The sequence below is a fragment of the Bubalus kerabau genome, unplaced genomic scaffold (genome assembly GCF_029407905.1).
Source record: "Bubalus kerabau isolate K-KA32 ecotype Philippines breed swamp buffalo unplaced genomic scaffold, PCC_UOA_SB_1v2 scaffold_31, whole genome shotgun sequence".
Taxonomy (NCBI): Eukaryota; Metazoa; Chordata; class Mammalia; order Artiodactyla; family Bovidae; genus Bubalus; species Bubalus kerabau.
The window spans coordinates 1,283,830-1,301,082 of NW_026577885.1; positions in this window are offsets into that span (position 1 = coordinate 1,283,830).

The window sequence follows — 17,253 nt, forward strand, 5'->3', positions numbered from 1 at the left end:
CTAGTGGAGTCCCGAGAGGCCCCTCTAACTCCTCAGTATCCCTCACCTCTCAGAGGCACCTGGGAAGTTCCCTAAGGTCCCCTGTAGAGGTCGAGGGAAATGAGTGTTTCCCGCCCCAACCCAAGAAAGACCTTAAGAGTCCTTCTTAAATGCCTCTTGAGGCCCTAGTCCCTCCCATGACTCGAGAGCAATGACGCGATCTGCCTGGCCACACGCATGGAGTCAGGCTTCTCTGGCGCTGCACAAGAGGATCCCTGAACTCCCCATCATATCTCGTGAGAAACCCCACACTGGCGCCGCAGCTCGAGAAAACCCATGAGACGCCCCCATCATCACGAGAGGAGGGCCATCTTTAACTGCATGGTATGCAGATCAAGCGTGAACCTTCTGTCCAAGCTACACAGGACGCTTGACTCCCTTTAGGCCACTCATTGGGCTCCAAGAGTTACGCGTCCCGACTCGAGAGGATAGTAGAGTCCTTTGCTTCTTCTCGAGACGAGGCGTGACCCACCGGGTGAGACTGGAATGCGACCCCGATATCCCTGTCGCCCCTGGAGAGGAACATTACGTCCTGGACCCAAGCCTAGATGAGGACTCTTTGCCCTGAAGTGACTCGAGAGCAACCCCCAGCTCTCTCTGACAAGTTGAATGGAAGATTGGACTTCCTGGGCCAACACAAGAGGAAGCCTGAATTCCCCGTTGTAACTCAAGAATCCCGCCTCAACTCGAGAAAAACCACGTGTTTCCCTCGTCATCGCAATATGAGGCCCTTGCCCGCTAGAGCATCTCCAGAGAATTCCCACGTTCCGTCTTGAAGTGCGAAACTGTACTTGGCACCCTTGATGCGACCTCAAAAGTGCCGTGACATACCGGTCTCACTCGAGGGGACCACCGAGGCTCCCGGCACCACTTCATCTGAGCCCCTTCTCCCCTTCTGATCGCGAGCGGTGGGTCGATTCCCCTGCTTTGTCTGCAAGGGGTTCCTGACCTTCCCGGCGCACCTCAGGATGAGGCCGGTCTCCCGAGGAAATTCGAGACGTAGCCTCGTGGGTGGTACCACATGCTGAAAGACCCCAATTTTCCGGTACGCTCTTGAAAAGAACCCGATGCCCGGAAACCTCTTTGAAGGCAACCCTGTGGATGAAGGCACAACACGAAGGGGCACTGACACCCCCGTGCATCGTCCGGAAAAACCCGCAGGTTCCACACTCAGCTCAACAAGTGGCCTGTCACTCCGTGAACAACTCGAAAGGCAAGGGGAAATCCATTCCTCCACAGAAGACGAGGCGTGACTCTCTTCTCCATACTCTGCAGGTACCCTGCGACCCGAGTCAGAAATGGAGAGGACCCCTGACGTTCCTGCCTCCATTCGAGATGAGGCCCTCTTCGATTGCACCAAACCCAGTTGAGTAACGAAGGGCCCCTCCCAAATCCACAGTGTCCCTGACTTCTCAGAGGCACCCTTAGAAGTTGCCTGAGGTCACCGACACAAATCAAGGGAACCCAGGGTTCCCTGCCGCAACCCGAGAAAGACCTCAAGAGTCTTTCTTCAATGCGTCTTGAGGCCCGATTCGCCTACTATGACTCGAGAGCAATCACGCACTCCCCTTCACCACACGCACGGAGACCTGACGTCCCTAGCACCACACGAGAGGCTCTCTGAGCTCCCTGTTGTACCTCGTGAGAAATCTGATACTGGCGCCGCAGCTGGAGAAAACCCACGAGATGCCCCCGTCATCGCGAGATGAGGGCCTTTTTTCCTGCATGGCCAGGAAAACAATCCCGAGTCATCTCTCCAAACTCCATAGGAGGCTTCACTCCCTTTACGCCACGCAGTGGGCTCCAAGAGATACCCGTCGCGACTCGACAGGAGAGCGGAGTCCTTTTTTTCCCCTCAAGACGAGGCCTGACTCTCCGGGTGAGTCGAGAATGCAACCCTGAGATCCCTGTTGGCCCAGTAGTGGAACACTAGGTCCTGGACACAAGCGTAGATGAGGTCTATTTTGCCCTGCAGTGACTGGAGAGCAATCCCCAGTTCTAACTTGCAACTCGAATGGAATACTGGATTTTCCTGGCGCCATACAAGCGGCTCCCTGAGATCCCCGTGGTACTTCATGAGACACCCCACACTGGCGCCGCAGCTCGAGAAAACCCACGAGACGCCACCGTCATCTCGAGATGAGGGCCTTCTTTTCCTGCATGGCCTGGAGTCCAATCCCGAGTCCTCTCTCCAAACTCCACAGGAGGCTTGACTCCCTTTAGTACACACAGTGGGCTCCAAGAGATACCCATCGCGACTCGAGACGAGAGCGGAATTCTTTGCTTACCCTCGAGGTGAGAACTGACTCCCCGGATGAGTCTGGAATGCAAACCCGAGATCCCTCTCGCCCCTGGAGAGCAACGTTAGATCCTGGACACAAGCCTAGATTAGGTCTCTTTTGCCCTGCAGTGACTCTAGCGCAATCCCCAGCTCCCCCTCGCAACCCGAATGGAAGATTGGATTTCAAGGCCAACAAGAGGAAGCCTAAATTCCCGGTCATAACTCGAGAATCCCGCCGCAACTCGAGCAAAACCATGTGGTTCTCCCGTCATCGCAAGATGAGGCCCTTGCCCGCTACAGCGTTTCAAAAGATGTCCCAGGTTCCGTCTTGAAATGCGAAACGGTACTTGGCACCCTTGATGCGACCCCAAAAGTCCCCCAACACGCCGGTCTCACTCAAGGGGAACACCGAGGTTCCCGGCACCACTTCATTTAAGCCCCTTCTGCCCTCCTGATCGTGACCCGTGGGTCGATTTCCCTGCTTGTCCGCAAGGGGGCCCGACCTTCCCTGCACAACTCAGGATGAGGCCGGTCTCATGGGGAAATTCGATACGTAGCTTTGTGGGTGGTGCCGCTTGCTGAAAGACTCCAATTTCCCGGTCCACTCTTGATAAGAATCCAATGCTCGGACACCTCTTGGAAGGCAGCCTTGAGTATGAAGGTACAACACGAAGGGGCACTAACACACCTGTGCATCATCCGGAAAAACGGGCAGGTTACACACACAGCTCGACAAGTGGCCTGTCACCTCGAGAACAACTCGAGAGGCAAGAGGAGTCCCATCCTCCAGAAAAGACGAGGCCTGACTCTCCTGTACCAACATGCAGGGACCTTGCGATCTGAGTCAGAAATGGAGAGGAACACTGAGGTTCCTGCTTCAACTCGAGATGAGTCCCTCTTACATTCCACCAAATGCAGAGGAGTCTCGAGAGGCCCCTCCAAACTGCACAGTATCCCTGACTTCTCAGAGGCACTCTGAGAAGCTCCCTGAGGTCGCAGGCACAAGTCAAGGGAACCCTGGGTTTTATGCAGTGACCCGAGAAAGACCTCGAGAGTCCTTCTTCAACCCGTCTTGAGGCCCGATTACCCTACCATGACTTGAGAGCAATGACGAGCTCCCCCTAGCCATCTCATGGGGACCTGACTTCCCTGGCACCACACGAGAGGCTCCCTGAGCTCCCTCTCGTACCTCGTCAGAAACCCGGCACTAGCGCAGCAGTCTAGAAAACCCACGAGACGCCGCCATCATCGCGAGATGAGGGCCTTCTTTTCCTGCATGGCCTGGAGAGGAATCCCGAGTCCTCTATCCAAACACCACAGGAGGCTTGACTCCCTTTAGGGCACACAGTGGGCTCCAAGAGATACCCATCGCGACTCAAAAGGACAGCGGAGTTCTTTGCTTCCCCTCGAGACGAGGCCTGATTCCCCGGGTGAGTCTGGTATGCAACCCCAAGGTCCCTGTCTCCCTTAGGGACGAGCATTAAGTCCTGGACACAAGCCTAGATGAGGTCTATTTTGCCCTGCAGTGACTCGAAGGCAATCCCCAGCTCTCCCTTTAAACTCGAATGGAAGATAGGACTTCCCTGGCCCAACACATGAGGAAGACTGTATTCCCCGGCGAAACTCGAGAATCCCGCCACAATTCGAGAAACGCCACGTGGTTCCCCCGTCATCCCAAGATGAGGCCCTTGCCCCCTACAGCGTCTCAAGAGAAGTCCCACGTTCCGTCTTGAAGTGCGAAACGGTATTGGCACCCTTGATGCGCCCTCAAAAGTTCCTCGACACACCAGTCTGACTCGAGGAGAACACCGAGGTTCCCGGCACCACTACATCTGGGCCCCTTCTCCCCTCCTGATCGCGACAGGAGGGTCGATTCCCCTGTTTTGTCTTGAAGGGGTTCCCGCCTTTCCCGGTGCATCTCAGGATGAGGCCGGTCTCACGAGGATATTCGAGACACAGCCACGTGGATGGTGACACATGCCGAAAGACCCCGATTTCCCGGTCCGCTCTTGATAAGATCCTGATGCCCGGACACCTCTTTGAAGATAACCCTTTTGATGAAGGCACAACACTTAGGGGCACTGACACCCCTGGGTATCGTCCGGAGAAACCCGCAGGTACCACACACAGCTCGAGAAGTGACCTGTCACCCCGTGAACAACTGGAGAGGCAAGCAGAGTTCCATTCCTCCACACAAGACGAGGCCTGACTCTCCTGTTCGCACTCTGCAGCGAAACTGTGATCCGAGTCAGATCTGGCCCAGGGGAAGTCAGGAGAGGAAACATGAGTTTCCTGCCTCCACTCGAGATGAGGCCCTCTTCCATTGCGACAAACCCAGTGGAGTCCCGAGAGGCCCCGCCAAATCCACAGCGTCCCTCACCTCTCAGAAGCACCCTGGGAAGTTTCCTCAGGTCCCCGGCAGAAGTCGGGGGAAACGAGGGTTTCCCGCTGCAACCCGAGAAAGACATCGAGAGTCCTTCTTCAATGCGTTTTGAGGCCCTAGTCCCCTCCCATGACTCGAGAACAATGACGCGCTCCTTCTCGCCATGTGCATGGAGACATGACTTCCCTGGAACCGCACGAGAGGCTCCCTGAGATCCTCGTCGTGCCTCGGGAGAAAACCCCCACGGGTGCCGCAGCTCGAGGAAACCCCTGAGATGGCCCCTCCTCCGAGGTGAGGGCCTTCTTTTCCTGCCTGGCCTGGAGAGTAATCACGAGTCCTCTCTCAAAAGTGAAGAGGAGGCTGGACTCCCTTGAGGCCACTAAGGGGGCACCAAGATATCCGCGTCGCGACTCGGGAGGAGAGCGGAGTCCTTTGCTTCCCCTCGAGGCGAGGCCTGACTCCCCGGGGGAGCATGGGATGCAACTCCGAGATCCTTGTCTTCCCTGGAGAGGAGCATTAGGTCCTGGACACAGGCCTAGATGAGGTCTCTTTGGCCCTGCAGTGACTCGAGCGCAACCCCCAGCTTTCGCTCGCCACTAGAATAGAAGATTGGGCTACCCAGGGCCGACACAAGAGGAAGCCTGTAATCCCCTGTCGTAACACGAGAATCCCGCCTCAACTCGCCAAAAACCACGTGGTTCCTACCTCTTCGCAAGATGATGCCCTTGCCCGTGAAGGCGTCTCAAGGGAAGTCCCCTGTTCCGCCCTGAAGTGCGAAATGGGACCTGACAGCCTTCATGTGACCCCAAAAGTTCCCCGACACGCCTGGTTCCCTCGAGGGGAACACCGAGGGTCCCGGCACCGATTCATCTGAGCCCCTTCTCCCCTCCTGAGCACGACAGGAGAGTCGATTCCCCTGCGTGGTCTGGAAGGGGTTCCTGGCCTTCCTGGCGCACCTCAGGAGGAGGCCGGTCTCACGAGGATATTTGAAATGAGCCACGTGGGTGGGGCCACATGCCGAATGCCCCCGATTCCCCAGTCCGCCCTTGAGAAGGACCCGAGACCCGGACCCCTCTTCGAAGGCAACCCTGTGGGTGAAGGCACAACACGAAGGGGCACTGCTACCCCCGTGCATCGTCCGCAAAGACCCGCGGGTTCAACACACAGCTCGACGAGGGGCCTGAGACCCCCTGAGCAACTCGAGAGGCCAGCGGGGTTCCCTTCCTCAGACACGTCGAGGACTGATTCTCCTGTCCCAACTCTGCAGGGACCCTGCGGTCGGAGTCCGAAACGCAGAGGAAGCCTGAGGTTCCTGCCTCCCCTCGAGGTGAGGCCCTCTTCCGTTGCGCCAGACCCAGCGGAGTCCCGAGGGGCCCCGCCACCTCCACAGGATCCCTCGCCTCTCAGAGGCACCCTGGCAAGTTCCCTAAGGTCCCCGGCAGAAGGCGAGGGAAACGAGGGTTTCCCGCCGCCCCCCGAGAAAGACCTCGAGAGTCCTTCTTCAACGCGTCTCAAGGCCCTAGTCCCCTCCCGTGACTCGAGAGCCAGGACGCGCTCCCCCTCGCCACGCACATGGAGACCTGACTTCCCTGGCGCCGCACGAGAGGCTCCCTGAGATCCTCGTCGTGCCTCGGGAGAAAACCCCCACGGGCGCCGCAGCTCGAGGAAACCCCTGAGACGCCCCCGTCCTCGCGAGCTGAGGGCCTTGTTTTCCTGCATGGCCTGGAGAGCAATCCCGGGTCCTCTCTCCAAACGGAAGAGGAGGCTGGACTCCCTTGAGGCCGCTCAGGGGGCTCCAAGAGAACCGCGTCGCGACTCGAGAGGAGAGCGGAGTCCTTGGCTTCCCCTCGAGACGAGGCCTGACTCCCCGGGGGAGCCTGGAATGCAACCCTGAGATCCCTGCCTTCCCTGGAGAGGAATATTAGGTCCCGGACACACGCCTAGGTGAGGTCTCTTCGGCCCTGCAGTGACTCGAGCGCAACCCCCAGCTTTCCCTCGCAACCCGAGGGGAAGATTGGGCTTCCCAGGGCCAAGCCAAGGGGAAGGCTGAGATCCCCGTCGTAACTCGAGAATCCCGCCGCAACTCGAGAAAAACCACGTGGTTCCCACCTCTTGGCAAGATGAGGCCCTTGCCCGCCACGGCGTCTCAAGGGAAGTCCCCTGTTCTGCCCTGAAGGGCGAAACGGTCCCTGACAGCCTTCCTGCAACCCCCAAAAGCCCCCCGACACGCCGGGGTCCCCCGAGGGGAACACCGAGGGTCCCGGCACCGCTTCCTCTGAGCCCCTTCTCCCCTCCTGATCGCGACAGGAGAGGCGATTCCCCCGCATGGTCTGGAAGGGGTTCCCGGCCTTCCCGGCGCACCTCAGCATGAGGCCCGTCTCACGAAGAAATTCGAGATGAGCCACGTGGGTGGTGCCACATGCCGAACGCCCCCGATTCCCCGGTCCGCTCTTGAGAAGGACCCGAGGCCCGGACCCCTCTTCGAAGGCAACCCTGTGGGTGAAGGCACAACACGAAGGGGCACTGCCACCCCCGTGCATCGTCCGCAACGACCCGCGGGTTCCACACACAGCTCGACGAGGGGCCTGCGACCCCCTGAGCAACTCGAGAGTCCAGCGGGCTTCCCTTCCTCAGACAAGACGAGGACTGACTCTCCTGTCCCAACTCTGCAGGAACCCTGCGGTCGGAGTCTGAAACGGAGAGGAATCCTGAGGTTCCTGTCTCCCCTCGAGGTGAGGCCCTCTTCCATTGCACCAAACCCAGATGAGTCGCGAGAGGCCCCTCCCAACTCCACAGTATCCCTGAATTCTCAGAGGCACCTTGAGAATCTACCTGAGGTCACCGGCTCAAGTCCAGGGAACCCAGGGTTTCCTGCTGCGACCCGAGAAAGACCTTGAGAGTCCTTCGGCGCGTCTTGAGGCCCGATTCCCCAACCATGACTCGAGAGCAAAGACCCGCTCCCCATCGCCATGTGCATGGAGACCTGACTTCCCTGACTCCTTAAGAGAGTCTCCCTGAGCTCCCCGTCGTACCTTTTCGGAAACCCCATTCAGGCACCGCAGCTCGAGAAAACCCACGATACGCCCCCGTCATCACGAGATGAGGGACTTGTTTCCTGCCTGGCATGGAGAGCAAAACCGAGTCATCTCTCCAGACTCCACAGGAGGCTTGACTCTCTTTAGGCCTCTCAGTTGGCTCCAAGAGATACCTGTCAGGACCTGAAGGGAGAGCAGAGTCCTTTGCTTCCCCTCGAGACGAGGCCTGACTCCCCGTGTGAGTCTGGAATGCAACCCCGAGTTCCTGTCACACCTGGAGAGGAAAACTCGGTCCTGGACACAAGCCTAGATGAGGTCTATTTTGCACTGCAGTTACTAGAGCGCAATCGCCAGCTCTCCCTCGCAAATCGAATTGAAGATTGGACTTCCCTGGGCCAATACAATTGGAAGCCTGAATTCGACATCGTAACTCGAGAATCCCGCCGAAACTCGAGAAAATCCACGTGGTTCCCCCATCAGCGCTAGATGAGGCCCTTGCCCGCTACAGCGACTCAAGAGAAGTCCCACTTTCTGTCTTGAAGTGCGAAACGGTACTTGGCACCCTTGATGCAATCTCAAAATTCCCCGACATACCGGTCTCACTCGAAAGGAACACCGAGGTTCCCGGAACCACTTCATTTGAGCTCCTTCTCCCCTCGTGATCGCGACAGGAGTGTCGATTCCCTTGCTATGTCTGGAAGGGGTTCCCGACCTTTCCAGCGCGCCTAAGGATGAGGCAGGTCTCACGAGGAAATTCGAAACATAGCCTCGTGGGTGGTGCCACAAGCCGAAAGACCCCGATTTCCCGGTCTGCTCTTGATAAGAACGTGATGCCATGACACCTTTACGAAGGAAAACCTGTGGATGAAAGCACAACACGAAGGGGCACTGACACCGTGCATCGTCCAGAAAAACCCGCAGGTTACAAACACAGTTCGACAAGTGGTCTGTCAGCCCGTGAACAACTCGAGAGGCAAGTGGAGTTCCATTCCTCCACACAAGACGAGACCTGATTTTCTGTACCAACTCTGCAGGGAAACTGCGATCCGAGTCAGTACCAGCGACAGGAAACCCAGGAGAGGAAACATGAGGTACCTGCCTCCACTCGAGATGAGGCTCTCATCCATTGCACCAAACCCAGTGGAGTCCAGAGAGGCCCCTCCCAACTCCACAGTACCCCTGACTTCTCAGAGGCACCCGGAGAAGCTCCATGAGGTCACCGGCACATGTCGAGGGAACCCAGGGTTTCCTGCCACAATGGGAAAAAGACCTCGAGAGTCCTACTTCAACGTGTCTTGAAGCCCGAATCTGCTTCCATGGCTCTATAGAAATGACACGCACCCCCTCGCCACGCATATGGAGACCTGACTTCCCTGGCGCCATAAGAGAGGCTCCCTGAGCTCCCTGTCGTACCTCGTGAGAAACCCCACACTGACGCCGCAGCTTGAGAAAACTCACCATACGCCCCTGTCATCGCGAGATGAGGGCCTTCTTTTCCTGCATGGCCTGGAGAGGAATCCCGAATCCTCTTTCCAAACTCCACAGGAGGCTTGACTCCCTTTAGGCCACTTAGTGGGCTCCAAGAGATACCCGTCGCGACTCGAGAGGAGAATGGAGTCCTTTGCTTCCCTTCGAGACAAGGCCTGACTCACCAGGTGGGTCTGGAATGCAACCCCGAGATCCCTGTCTCCCCTGGAGAGGAACATTAGGTCCTGGAAACAAGCCTAGATGAGGTCTCTTTTGCCCTTCTGTAACTCGAGAGCAATCCCCCGCTCTCCCTGACAACTCGAATGGAAGATTGGACTTCCCTGGGCCAACACAAGAGGAAGCCTGAATTCCCCTTCGTAACTCGAGAATCCCGCCGCAACTCGAGAAAAAGCACTTGGTTCCCTCGTCATCACAAGATGAGGCCCTTGCCCGCTACAGCTTCTCAAGAAAAGTCCCACGTTCCGTCTTGAAGTGCAAAACGATACTTGACACCCTTGATGTGACCCCAAAAGTTCCCCGAAATATCGGTCTCACTCGAGGTGAACACCGAGGTTCCCGGCACCAGTTTATCTGAGCCCCTTCTCCCCTCCTGTTCGTGATAGCAGGGTCACTTCCCCTGCTTTGTTTGTAAGGGGTTCCCGACCTTCACGGGGCACTTCAGGATGAGGCCAGTCTCACGAGGAAATTCGAGACGTAGCTCGCGGGTGGTACCACATGCCAAAAGACTATGATTTCCCGGTACGCTCTTGATAAGAACCCGATGCCTGGACACCTCTTTGAAGGCAACCCTGTGGATGAAGGCACAACACAAAGGGGCACTGACACCCTCGTGCATCGTCCGGAAAAACCCGCAGGTTCCACATACAGCTCAACAAGTGGCTTGTCACCCCTGAAGAACTCGAGAGGCAAGTGGGGTTTCATTCCTCTACACAAGACGATGCCTGACTCTCCTGTTCCAACTCTGCAGGGACTTTGCGATCCGAATCAGACCAGCGCCAGTGAAGTCACGAGAGGAACGCTGAGGTTCCTGCCTCCACTCGAGATTAGGACCTCTTCCATTTCACGAAACCCAGTGGAGTCCCGAGAGACGCGTCCCAGCTCCAAAGTATCCCTGACTTCTCAGAGGCACCCTGAGAAGCTCCCTGAGGTCACCAGCACAATTCGAGTGAACCCAGGGTTTACTGCCGCCACCATAGAAAGAACTCAAGAGTCCTTCTTCAACGCATTTTGAGGCCTGATTCCCCTACCATGACTCGAGGGCAATGACACGCTCCCTCTGCTACACTCATGAAGCCCTGACTTCCCTGGCGCCACACGAGAGGCTCCCTGAGCTCCCCGTCATACCTCGTGAGAAACCAAACACTGGCGCCACAGATAGAGAAAACCCACGAGACGCCCCCATTTTCGCGACATGACGGCCTTCTTTTCTAGCATGGCCTGGAGAGCAATCCCGAGTCCTCTCTCCAAACTCCACAGTAGGCTTGACTCCCTTTTGGTCACTCAGTGGACTCCAAGACACACCCGTCGCGACTCGAGAGGAGAGCGGAGTCTTTTCCTTCCCCTCGAGGCGAGGCCTGACTCCTCGGGTGTGTCTGATATGTGAACCGGAGATCCCTGTCGCCCCTGGAGAGAAACATTAGGTCCTGGACACAAGCCTAGATGAGGTCTCTTTTTTCCTGCAGTGACTCGAGAGCAATCCCCAACTCTCCCTCGCAACTCGAATGGAAGACTGGACTTCCCTGGGCCAACAGAAGAGGAAGCCTGAATTTCCCGTTGTAACTCAAGATTCCCGCCACAACTCGAGAAAAACCACGTCGTTCCCTCTTCATCGCAAGATGCGGCCATTGCCGCTACAGCGTCTCAAAAGAAGTCTTACGTTCCATCTTGAAGTGCGATACGGTACTTGGCACCTTTGATGCGACCCCAAAAGTTCCCCAACACACTGGTCTCACTGGAGGGGAACACCGAGGTTCCCGGCATCACCTCATCTGTGCCCCTTCTCCCCTCCTGATCGAGACAGGAGGGTCGATTCCCCTGCTTTGTCTGCAAGGGGTTCCGACCTTCCCGGCGCACCTCAGGATGAGGCCGGTCTCACTAGGAAATTCGAGACGTAGCCTGGTGGGTGGTGCCACATGCGGAAAGACCCCGATTTCCCAGTCCGCTCTTAATAGGAGCCCGATGCCAGGACACCTCTTCGAAAGCAAACCTGTGGATGAATGCACAACACGAAGGGGTACTGACATCCCCATGCATAGTACGGAAAAACACGCAGATTCCAAACACAGATCGACAAGTGTCCTGTCATCCCTTGAAGAACTAGAGAGGCATGCGGAGTTCCGTTCCTCCAAACAAGAGAAGGCCTGACTCTCCTTTCCCAACTCTGCAGGGACCGTGTGATCGGAGTCAGAAATGTAGATGAAACCTGACGTTCCTGCATCAACTCGAAATGAGGCCCTCTTCCATTGCGCCATACCCAGTGGAGTCCCGAGAGGCCCCTAAAACTCCACAGTATCCCTGATTCTCAGAGGCACCCTCAGAAGCTCTCTGCGGTCACTGGCACAAGTCGAGTGAACCCAGGGTTTCCTGCTGCATTCTGAGAAAGACCTTGAGAGTCCTTCTTTACCGCGTCTTGAGGCCCGATACCCTACCATGACTGGAGAGCAATGACGCATTCCCCTCGCCACGCCCATTGAAACCTAACTTCCCTGGCGCCACATGAGAGGCTCCCTGCGCTCCCCGTCCTACCTCATGAAAACCCCACACTGGCACCGCCGCTCGAGAAAACTCACGAGACGCCCCCATCATCGTAAGATGAGGGCCTTCTTTTCCTACATGACCTAGAGAGCAATCCCGAGTCCACTCTCCAAACTCCACTGGAGGCCTGACTCCCTTTAGGCCACTCAGTAGCCTCCAAGAGATACACGTCGCTACTCTAGAGGAGAGCAGAGTCCGTTGCTTCCCCTCGAGCCGAGGCCTGACTACTTGGGTGAGTCTGGAATGGGATCCCGAGATCCGTGTTGCCCCTGTAGAGGAAAACTCGGTCCTGGACACAAGCCTAAATGAGGTCTTTTTTGTCCTGCATTGACTCAAGTGCAATCCCCAGCTCTCCCTCGCAACTCGAATGGATGATTGGACTTCCCTGGGCCAACACAAGAGGAAGCCTGTATTCCCCATTGTAATTCGAGAATCCCGCGGCAACTGGAGAAAAACAACGTGGCTCCTCCGTCATCGAAATATGAGGCCCCTGTCAGCTATAGCGTCTCCAGGGAAGTCCCATGTTCCGTCTTGAAGTGTGAAACGGTACTTGGCACCCTTGATGCGACCCCCAAATTTCCCTGACACCCCGGTCTCACTCGAGGAGAACATGGAGGTTCCCAGCACCGCTTCAGCTGAGCCTCTTCTCCCCTCCTGATGGCGACAGGAGGGTCGATTCCCCTGCTTTGTCTGGAAGGGGTTCCCAGACTTCCCGGCGAACCTCAGGATGAGGCCAGTCTCACGAGGGAAGTCGAGACGTAGCCTCGTGGGTTGTGCCACATACCGAAAGACCCCGATTTCCTGGTCCGCTATTGATAAGATCCCGATGCCCGGTCACCTCTTCGAAGGTAACCCTGTGGATGAAGGCACAACACGAAGGGGCACTGACACCCCTGTGCATCGTCCCCCAAAACCGCAGGTTCCACATACAACTCGACAGGTGGCCTGTCATCCCGTGAACAACTCGAGAGGCAAGCGGAGTTCCATTACTCCACACAAGACGAGGTCTGACTCTCCTGTCCCAACTCTGCAGGGACCCTGCTATCCGAGTCAGAAATGGAGAGGAACCCTGACGTTACTGCCTCAATCCGAGATTAGGTCCTCTTCAATTGCACCAGTCCCTGTGATGTCCCGAGAAGCCCCTCTCAACTCCACAGTATCCCTGACTTCTCAGAGGAACCCCGCTAAGCTCCCTGAGGTCATGGGCACAAGTCGAGGGAACCCAGGGTTTCCTGCCACACCCCGAGAAAGACCTCGAGAGTTCTTCTTCGAAGCGTCCTGAGGCTCGATTCCCCTACCATGACTCGAGAGCAATGAGGCGCTCCCCCACGCCACGTCCATGGAGACCTGACTTCCGTGGCACCACAGGAGTCTCCCTGAGCTCCCCGTCCTATCTCGTGAGAAACCCCAACCAGGCACTGCACCTTGAGAAAACCCACGAGACGCCCCCGTCATCGCGAGATGAGGGCCTTCTTTTCCTGCATGGCCTAGAGAGCAATCCCGAGTCCTCTCTCCAAACTCCACAGGAGGCTTAACTCCATTTAGGCCACTCTTGGGCTCCAAGGGATACCCGTCGCGACTCGAGAGGAGAGCGGAGTCCATTCATTCCCTTCGAGACGAGGCCTGACTCCCCGGGTGAGTCTGGAATGCAACCCCGAGATCCCTGTCGCCCCTGGAGAGAAAAACTCGGTCCTGGACACAAACCTAGATGAGCTCTATTTTGCCCTGCAGTGACTCGAGAGCAATCTCCAGCTCTCACTTGCAACTCGAATGGAAGATTGGACTTCCCTGGGCCAACACAAGAGGAAACCTGTATTCCCCATCGTAACTCAAGAATCCTGCCGCAACTCGAGAAAAAACACGTGGGTCCCCCGTCAGTGCTAGATGAGGCCCTTGCCCACTACAGCATCTCAAGAGAAGTCCCAGGTTCCGTCTTGAAGTGCGAAACGGTACTTGGCACCCTTGATGCAACCAGAAAAGTTACCCGACTTTCACTCAAGGAGAGCACCGAGGTTCCCGGCACTACTTCATCTGAGCCCTTTCTCTCCTCCTGATCCCGAAAGGAGGGTCGATTCCCCTGCTTTGTTTGGAAAGGGTTCCCGGACTTTCCTGCGTGCCTCAGGATGAGGCCGGTCTCACGAGAAAATTCGAGACGTAGCCTAGTGGGTGGTGCAACATGCTGAAAGACCCCAATTTCCCGGTCCGCACTTGAGGAAAACACGATACCCGGACACCTCTTCGAAGGCAACCTTGTGGATGAAGGCACAACAGGAAGGAGCACTGACGCCCCCGTGCATCTCCGAAAAACCCGCAGGTTCCAAACACATCACGAAAAGTGGTGTTATCCTTGAACAACTTGAGATGTAAGCAGAGTTCCATTCCTCCGCAGAACACGAGACATGACACTCCTGAGCAAACTCAACAGGGACCCTGCGATCTGAGTCACATCCGGCCTCCAGGAAGTCAGGAGCAGAACCCTGAGGTTCCTGCCTCAACTCGAGATGAGGCCCACTTCCATTGCACCAAACCCAAAGGAGTCCCGAGAGGCCTCTCCCAAATCCACAGTATCCCTGACTTCTCAGAGGCACCCTGAGAAGCTCCCTGAGGTCACCGGCACAAGTCAAGGGAACCCAGGGTTTCCTGCCGCAACCCTAGAAAGACATCGAGAGTTCTTTTTCAACCTGTCATGAGGCCCGATTCCCCTGCCCTGACTTGAGAGCAATGACGCGCTCCCCCTTGCCTCGCCCATGGAGACCTGACTTCCCTGTTGCCACACGAGAGGCTACCTGAACTCCCCGTCGTACCTCGTGAGAAACCCCACACTGGCGCCGCAGCTCGAGAAAACCCACGAGACGCCCCCGTCATCTCGAGATGTGGGCCTTCTTTTCCTGCATGGCCTGGAGAGCAATCCCGAGTCCTCTCTCCAAACTGAAGAGGAGGGTTGACTCCCTTTAGACCACTCAGTGGGCTCCAAGAGATACGCGTCGCAACTCGAGAGGATAGCCAAGTCCTTTGCTTCCCCTCGAGACGAGGCCTAACTCCCCGGGTGAGTCTGTAATGCAAACCCGAGATCCCTGTCGCCCTTGGAGAGGATCACTGGGTCCTGAACACAAGGCTAGATGAGGTCGCTTTTGCCCTGCAGTAACTCGAGAGCACTCCCCAGCTTTCCCTCGCAACCCGAATGGAAGATTGGACCTTCCTGGGCCAACACAAGAGGAAGCCTGAATTCCCAGTAGTAATTCGAGAATTCCGCCTCAACTTGAGAAAAACCACGTGGTTCCCCCGTCATTGCAAGATGAGGCCCTTGCCCGCTCCAGCGTCTCAAGAGTAGTCCCACGTTCTGTCTTCAAGTGCGAAATGATATTTGGCACCCTTAATGCTACCCCAAAAGTTCCCCGACATACGGGTCGCACTAGAGGGGAACACCGAGGTTCCTGGCACCACTTCATCTGAGCCCCTTCTCCCCTCCTGATGGCGAAAGGAGGGTCAATTCCCCTGCTTTGTCTGCAAGGGGTTCCCGACCTTCTCCACGCACCTCAGATGAGGCTGTCTCACGAGGAAATTCGAGACGTAGCCTCGATGGTGGTGCCACATGCCGAAAGACCGCGATTTCCCGATCCGCTCTTGATAAGAACGCGATGCCCAGACACCTATTCGAAGATAGTGTGGATGAAGGCACAACACGAAGGGGCACTGACACCCCCGTGCATCGTCCGGAAAAGACCGCAGGTTACTCATACAGCTCAACAAGTGCCTGTCACCCAGTGAACAACTCGAGAGGCAAGCGGAGGTCCATTCCTGCACACAAGACAAGGCCTGACTCACCTCTCCCAACTATGCAGGGGGCTGCGATCAGAATCAGAAATGGAGAGGAACCCTGAGGTTCCTGCCTCCCCTCGAGATGAGGCCCCCTTCCATTTCACCAAACCCAGTGGAGTCCCGAGAGGTCTTTCCCAACTCCACAGTATCCCTGACTTCTCAGAGGCACCCGGAGAATCTCCCTGAGGTCACCGGCACAAGTCGAGGGAACCCAGGTATTCTTGCCAAGACCCGAGAGAGATCTTGAGAGTCCTTCAACGCGTCTAGAGGCCTGATTCCCCTACCATGACTCGAGAGCAATGACGCGCTCCCCCTCGCCACACGCATCGAGACCTGACTTCCCTGGCACCACACGAGAGGCTCCCTGAGCTCCCCGTCCTACCTCGTGTGAAACCCCACACTGGCGCCGCAGCTCGAGAAAACCCACAAGATCCCTCCGTCATCGCGAGATGAGGGCCATCTTTTCCTGCATGGCCTGGAGAGCAGTCCCAAGTCCTCTCTCCAAACTTCACAGGAGGCTTGACTCCCTTTAGGCCACAAAGTGGGCTCCAAGAGGTGCCCGTCGCGACTCGAAAGGAGAGCGGAGTCCTTTGCTTCCCTTCGACATGAGGCCTGACTCCCTGGGTGAGTCTGGAATGCAAACCTGAGATCCCTGTGGCCCTTGGAGAGGAACATTAGGTCCTGGACACAAGCCTAGATGAGGTCTCCTTTGCCCTGCAGTGACTCGAGCGCAACCCCCAGCTCTCCCTCGCAACTCGAATGGATGATTGGACTTCCCTGGCCCAACACAAGAGGAAGCCTGAAATCCCCGTCGTAACTCGAGAATCCCGCCGCAACTCGAGAAAAACCACGTGGCTCCCCCGTCATCGCAAGATGAGGCCCTTGGCCGCTACAGCGTATCAAGAGAAGTCCCACGTTCCATCCTGAAGTACAAAACGGTACTTGGCACCCTTGATGCGACCCCCAAAGTTCCCTGACATACCGGTCTCACTCGAGGGAAACACCAAAGTTCACGGCACCACTTCCTGTGAGCCCCTTCACCCCTCCTGATCGTGACAGAAGGGTCGATTCCCATGTTTTGTCTGCAAGGGGTTCCCAACGTTCCCCGCGAACCTCCGGATGAGGCCGGTCTCATGAGGAAATTCGAAAAGTAGCCTCATGGTTGGTGCCATATGCTGAAAGATCCCGAATTCCCGGTCCACTCTAGATAAGAACCTGACGCCCGGACATCTCTTCGAAGGCAACCCTGTGGATGAAGGCACAACACGAAGGGACACTGACATCCCCATGCATCGTCTGGAAAAACCCGCAGATTCCACTCACAGCTCCAAATGTGGAATGTCACCTCGTGAACAACTCGAGAGGCAAGTGAAGTTGCATTCCTTCACACAAGACGAGGCCTTACTCTCCTGTCCCAACTCTTCAGGGACCCTGCAATTGGAGTCAGAAATGGA